The 8455-nt window shown below is 32.1% G+C and overlaps 1 non-coding gene across 1 annotated transcript; it reads right to left on the minus strand.

Moving 5' to 3' along the window:
* Positions 1-7555: 7555 nt before the first annotated feature.
* On the minus strand, positions 7556-7628 carry Trnak-cuu. The gene has a single exon. It is a non-coding gene; the product is annotated as a tRNA-Lys (tRNA).
* Between the last annotated feature and the right edge of the window lie 827 nt (positions 7629-8455).

Consider the following 8455-nt stretch of genomic DNA (forward strand, 5'->3'; position numbering starts at 1 on the left):
CTCCTGCGAAACACAAACACCGTGGGCTTCCATGCAGTTTCTATCCAACAAATTCTTTTAGAAGGCATTGATAGTTCTGGGCCCTAAGTAGAAGACATACCTGGGGTGCTGGGCAGTAGGACTGAACCTGGAACCATGGAGTTGGTAAGCAAGCTACTTACCACACAGCCACTCCTGCGAAACACAAACACACCGTGTGCTTCCATGCAGTTTCTATCCAACAAATTCTTTTAGAAGGCATTGATAGTTCTGGGCCCTAAGTAGAAGACATACCTGGGGTGCTGGGCAGTAGGACTGAACCCGGAACCATGGGGTTGGTAAGCAAGCTACTTACCACACAGCCACTCCTGCGAAACACAAACACACCGTGGGCTTCCATGCAGTTTCCATCCAACAAATTCTTTTAGAAGGCATTGATAGTTCTGGGCCCTAAGTAGAAGACATACCTGGGGTGCTGGGCAGTAGGACTGAACCTGGAACCATGGGGTTGGTAAGCAAGCTACTTACCACACAGCCACTCCTGCGAAAAACAAACACACGTGGGCTTCCATGCAGTTTCCATCCAACAAATTCTTTTAGAAGGCATTGATAGTCTGGGCCCTAAGTAGAAGACATACTGGGGTGCTGGGAGTAGGACTGAACCTGGAACCATGGAGTTGGTAAGCAAGCTACTTACCACACAGCCACTCCTGCGAAACACAAACACACCGTGGGCTTCCATGCAGTTTTCCATCCAACAAATTCTTTTAGAAGGCATTGATAGTTCTGGGCCCTAAGTAGAAGACATACCTGGGGTGCTGGGCAGTAGGACTGAACATGGAACCATGGGGTTGGTAAACAAGCTACTTACCACACAGCCACTCCTGCGAAACACAAACACACCGTGGGCTTCCATACAGTTTCCATCCAACAAATTCTTTTAGAAGGCATTGATAGTTCTGGGCCCTAAGTAGAAGACATACTTGGGGTGCTGGGCAGTGGAACTGAACCTGGAACCATGGGGTTGCAAAGTGAGCTTCCTAACCACTTGATTATATTTCTTTTCCCCATATACTTCATTTCCTTTGTCCTCTTAGCATATTCTCCAAGACTAGTGCCATGCATCAAAGCAATTTCGAGTTTTCAAGACTAACTTCAGAACAAATGGCGCCGACACATTTATTATATTCTTTTAAACAAACAAGTGAAGCTACATTCAAATTTATGTTTATACATACATACGTACACATACCTATATATATATATATATACATATGTCCATAGACACACACACATATACGCACATATATACATACATACACATTCCTATATATATATACATATGTCCATAGACACACACACATATACGTACATATATACATACATACACATTCCTATATATATATACATATGTCCATAGACACACACACATATACGTACATATATACATACATACACATTCCTATATATATATATACATATGTCCATAGACACACACACACATATAAGTACATATATACATACATACACATTCCTATATATATATACATATGTCCATAGACACACACACATATACGTACATATATACATACGTACACATTCCTATATATATATACATATGTCCATAGACACACACACATATACGTACATATAATACATACACATTATACATATATATATATATACATATGTCCATAGACACACACATATACGTACATATATACATACATACACATTCCTATATATATATACATATGTCCATAGACACACACACATATACGTACATATATACATACATACACATTCCTATATATATAACATATGTCCATAGACACACACACATATACGTACATATATACATACATACACATTCCTATATATATATACATATGTCCATAGACACACACACATATACGTACATATATACATATGTACACATACCTATATATATATATACATATGTCCATAGACACACACACATATACGTACATATATACATACATACACATTCCTATATATATATACATATGTCCATAGACACACACACATATACGTACATATATACATACATACACATTCTTATATATATACATATGTCCATAGACACACACACATATACGTACATATATACATACGTACACATTCCTATATATATATACATATGTCCATAGACACACACACATATACGTACATATATACATACGTACACATTCCTATATATATATATACTATGTCCATAGACACACACACATATACGTACATATATACATACATACACATTCCTATATATATATATATGTCCATAGACACACACACATAACGTACATATATACATACATACACATTCCTATATATATATACATATGTCCATAGACACACACACATATACGTACATATATACATACATACACATTCTATATTATATATACATATGTCCATAGACACACACACATATACGTACATATATACATACACACATTCCTATATATATATACATATGTCCATAGACACACACACATATACGTACATATATACATACATACACATTCCTATATATATATACATATGTCCATAGACAACACACACATATAAGTACATATATACATACATCACATTCCTATATATATATACATATGTCCATAGACACACACACATATACGTACATATATACATACGTACACATTCCTATATATATATACATATGTCCATAGACACACACACATATACGTACATATATACATACATACACATTCCTATATATATACACTATGTCCATAGACACACACACATATACGTACATATATACATACATACACATTCCTATATATATATACATATGTCCATAGACACACACACATATACGTACATATATACATACATACACATTCCTATATATATATACATATGTCCATAGACACACACACATATACGTACATATATACATACATACACATTCCTATATATATATACATATGTCCATAGACACACACACATATACGTACATATTACATACGTACACATTCCTATATATATATACATATGTCCATAGACACACACACATATACGTACATATATACATACATACACATTCCTATATATATATATATACATATGTCCATAGACACACACCACATATACGTACATATATACATACATACACATTCCTATATATATATATATGTCCATAGACACACAACATATACGTACATATCACATACGTACACATTCCTATATATATATACATATGTCCATAGACCACACACATATACGTACATATATACATACGTACACATTCCTATATATATTACATATGTCCATAGACACACACACATATACGTACATATATACATACATACACATTCCTATATATATATACATATGTCCATAGACACACACACATATACGTACATATATACATACATACACATTCCTATATATATATACATATGTCCATAGACACACACACATATACGTACATATAACATACATACACATTCCTATATATATATACATATGTCCATAGACACACACACATATACGTACATATATACATACATACACATTCCTATATATATATACATATGTCCATAGACACACACACATATACGTACATATTACATACATACACAACACATCCTATATATATACATATGTCCATAGACACACACACACATATAAGTACATATATACATACATACACATTCCTATATATATATACATATGTCCATAGACACACACACATATACGTACATATATACATACGTACACATTCCTATATATATATACATATGTCCATAGACACACACACATATACGTACATATATACATACATACACATTCCTATATATATATACATATGTCCATAGACACACACACATATACGTACATATATACATACATACACATTCCTATATATATATACATATGTCCATAGACACACAACACATATACGTACATATATACATACATACACATTCCTATATATATATACATATGTCCATAGACACACACACATATACGTACATATATACATACATACACATTCCTATATATATATACATATGTCCATAGACACACACACATATACGTACATATATACATACGTACACATTCCTATATATATATACATATGTCCATAGACACACACACATATACGTACATATATACATACATACACATTCCTATATATATATATACATATGTCCATAGACACACACACATATACGTACATATATACATACATACACATTCCTATATATATATACATATGTCCATAGACACACACACATATACGTACATATATACATACGTACACATTCCTATATATATATACATATGTCCATAGACACACACACATATACGTACATATATACATACATACATATTCCTATAGATATATACATATGTACATAGACACACACACATATACGTACATATATACATACGTACACATACCTATATATATATATACATATGTCCATAGACACACACACATATACGTACATATATACATACAGACACATTCCTATATATATATACATATGTCCATAGACACACACACATATACGTACATATATACATACATACACATTCCTATATATATATACATATGTACATAGACACACACACATATACGTACATATATACATACATACACATTCCTATATATATATACATATGTACATAGACACACACATACGTACATACATACACACACATACGTACCTAAATACATACACACACATATGTACATAGATACACACACACACACACACACACACACACATATATATATATGTATATATATATATACATACATACATTAAATACATACGTGCTTGTATGTCTACATTACTTGAATGTCAGTTTGTATTTTCAATTATACATGTATACGGACAAACACATAAGTATCTATGTATGTGTCTATACACACACACACACACACACATGTCTGTATGCAAGATACATAAGCACACACACACACACATACTCACACAAAAAGTAATGCATTTTATATTCTGACAAAAAGTTCAATTATAAAAATATAACATACTTATATACATTACATACTATTACAATTGGCACCAACTAAATATTACTATGTGTATATATATATATATATATATATATATATATATAAATGTTGAGTAATTTAATCCTAACACACATTATTAGTGTTTGTACATATGCACAGATATATTTGAAATGTATAAACTACATTAATATGATACTGGTTAAATGTATGTAACTGAATGACTTCAACTGACGATACAATTTAAAGTGGACAGTTTCGTAGCAATGGTTTTTAGGCTACATAAGGTGTCTCAAGTATCATAGTTATTTATAAATTAATGTCCCAGACATGTATCTTCTGGCTAATTATGAAAGTAACTGGAAAAAGTTTAACAATATGGAATTAAAATTCAGGATATATTAGTACCATGATAAAAATATGAAGCCATAGAACTGATAAAATTAATGAATACATACTGGCATACAAATGTGTATGTGTGTGTGTGTACATACACACACAGACACACTCACACACACAAATACATATACATATATATATATACATACATATATAAGTATATCCCGATATGCAGTTGTTTATATGCAGGTATATATATATATATATATATGCAAATAGACATGTGTATATACATCCATATATATATATACATATATACACATCCACACACACACACACATACCAATATACGTACATACTTGGATATATATGTGTATGTATGGGTGTGTATGTATGTATATTTTGTAATATTGAAAATGTAAAATGTGAGAAGCATTCTTTGAATACAAATAAAAAACTTTTTTTGAAAACCAAAATTATGCGTTTTTTGATAATTGTTTTTCATCATTTTATACCGAAACTTTTCAATATCTTGGTGTGGTATAGCATAATTATGATGTGAGGTTACTATGATGATACAGTATGAGACAAAAGCAAATTTGGAAGATAGGAATCGGTCAGACAGTGAACTTCAATATGCTCTGATGTGAACTGTTAAATTACATCCGTGACAGAACCTAGTTTCATTTCGTCCCCATGCCCTGTATAGGTGAGACATAAGCTCTGACATACATAATGTTCTTTTCCAGAGTTAGTTTATATGTGTGTGAGTGTATATATGTAGAACCATCTTGTGTAACCTCAAGCTGACTGATGCATTGTGAGTGATAGAACTGGTTGACAGACCAAAATTTCAATATCAGTCGCCACATCTCTTGTAAAAGTATTATAATATACATACATACATACATATTTTTTTTATTACCCGCAAGGGGCTAAACACAGGTGTGTGACAAAAAATTTAAGACAAGGCAATAATTATAAAGTAGAAGAATGAATATATAGTGTGCGTATTTGGCAAAAGAAAAAAATAATAATAATGGTAGACTCTCAGCTTACTCAAGAAATGAAGAGGCATGCTGTTATTGTGGTTATAAAGGCTGAGCATAGCGATTGATAGAGATCTCAAGTTTTAAAAGTTGCCAAACTACTATGTTATGGGGACGTAAATACACCAGCATCGGTTATCAAGCGTTGTTGGGGGAGACAAACACAGACACACAAGCATGTGCACACACACACACACACACACACACACACACACACACACACACACACACCACACACATATATATATATATATATATATATATATATAGATGAGTGTATTTTTGCCTTGTTAACAATTAGCGCAGAAAAAATAAATAAATAGTTGTAACTTCTTGTTTATAAAGGTAGAAACTACGTGTTTACGTGGAATATTTTGAATAATATGAATAAATAAATGGAGTTTAACACAGGTGTATATCAAATATTTTTACTTTTGACACATGTTTCGAAAATTCCACTGATACTATTCAAAAGAATAAATGGTATAAACAATGCAATCTTCTCTTCAGGAAAGTGAAAACAATGAAACTTGTCAATAAGACATTATATATATATATATATATATATATATATATATATGTGTGTGTGTACACACAAAATTTAGAGGACTGACCACTAAAAGTGGACAGCCTGTCTGCTAGATATAGACATCAAAATCGCCATTTTCCATGAAGAATGTGTTCTCAAGAAAAAGCTCAGCAAAAACCAAAGTGTAAAAATAAGCAAGACAAATGAAAATATACAAAACAAAAAAACGATTACCTATGTACTAATTAGTTTCACTTGTTGATATTTACGTATATGGATATGCAAACATCTTCAAGATCATCAGCATAGTCTATCGTTTACAAAATACAATTTCCGGAACTAATCTTCAGATTTTTTTGAAATATGCTAGGCCACTGATTTTAATTGATTAATATCAATTTCTACACATATTCAAGTTTATATTTATATATATATATATACATATATACAACGGGCTTCTTTCCAGTTTCCGTCTACCAAATCCATCCACTTACTAGGCTCTGGTCAGCCTGAGACTATAGTAGAAGACACTTGCCCAAGATGCCACGCAGTGAGATTGAACCCGGAACTATGTGGTTGGTAAGCAAGCTACTTACCACACAGCCACTCCTACACCTATGAAAAATCTGCCCAACATGGGAGTCGAACCCACGACCCTGAGATTAAGAGTCTCGTGTTCTACCAACTGAGCCAGCCGGCTCTTTTATTACTCTTTTGCTTGTTTCAGTCATTTGACTGTGGTCATGCTGGAGCACCGCCTTTAGTCGAGAAAGTTAACCCCAGGACTTATTCTTTGTAAGCCTAGTACTTATTCTATTGGTCACTTTTACTGAACCGCTAAGTTATGGGGACGTAAGTACACCAGCTTCGGTTGTCAAGTAATGTTGGTGGAGACAAACACAGATACCAAGCATACACACACACACACATATATACACAACGGGCTTCTTTCAGTTTCCGTCTACCAAATCCATCCACTCACAAGACATTGGTCGGCCCGAGGCTATAGTAGAAAACACTTGCCCAAGGTGTCATGCAGTGGGACTGAACCCAGAGCCATGTGGTTTGTAAGCAAGCTACTTACCACACAGCCACTCCTATACCTATATATATATATATATATACACATATATATATATATATACATATATGTATATATATATGTATATATATATATATTTATAAATAAGGATAATATCGATAGTTAAATATCGATATTATCAAGTGGCCAGCATGGGAAAAAAGTAATAATTTTTTACAAGTAAAAATAAGGGTGTCTCTCAGACACCCTTATTTTTAGTTTAATATATATATATATATATTATATAATATGAGGGAATATTATTTCAAACTTACAGGGAAAAATTCAATTTAGAAATACATCAAATTTCACAAAATATAATATATATATATATAAATTGAGAAAAACACATTTTATCATTTCAATAAGAAAAATTAAATATACCATTTAGAAAAATTACATCTTATAGAAAGATTAAATATAATATAAAACATAACAATGATGAG

Source organism: Octopus sinensis, unplaced genomic scaffold (assembly GCF_006345805.1).
Source record: "Octopus sinensis unplaced genomic scaffold, ASM634580v1 Contig03189, whole genome shotgun sequence".
NCBI classification, from domain to species: Eukaryota; Metazoa; Mollusca; class Cephalopoda; order Octopoda; family Octopodidae; genus Octopus; species Octopus sinensis.